Consider the following 484-nt stretch of genomic DNA (forward strand, 5'->3'; position numbering starts at 1 on the left):
CTCACAGGGATGGAGTTTTAAGAAAGAAAGAAAGGAAAGTCATGTCACAGAATGTGGCATAAGTTAAGCACGTAGTAGCTGAACTATACTCTCCCATAAAAATGGAAGCAGGGCATCCATGCACGTGAAAGCGGAATTTTCTTCCCGAAAATGAATGAAGACGCAAATGGCTCCAAAAGGGAGGCAAAGATTGGAGCGGTGTGACGGGAAGACGGAGCGCAGCACGCGCGAGGCAGCAACATGGTCGTGCATCACTTCCGGCTGGCATAAGTGACAGCGTTATCGCGGGGCGGCGAGGGCGGCCGTCGTGGCGTGAGAATAACTTGTGTGGAAGTATTAGCGGCTGGCTGGCACGTCCGAGCAGCCAGGCCGAGGGAAGCGCTTCGGTGGTGGCTGACGGTCCGCGCCGGGGCCAAGGTGAGAGTGAGAGGGTCGTGGGGAGAGAGGGGATCCCGGGGATGTTGCGCCAGCGTGTGACCGACGA

Source organism: Penaeus monodon, chromosome 29 (genome assembly GCF_015228065.2).
Source record: "Penaeus monodon isolate SGIC_2016 chromosome 29, NSTDA_Pmon_1, whole genome shotgun sequence".
NCBI lineage: Eukaryota > Metazoa > Arthropoda > Malacostraca > Decapoda > Penaeidae > Penaeus > Penaeus monodon.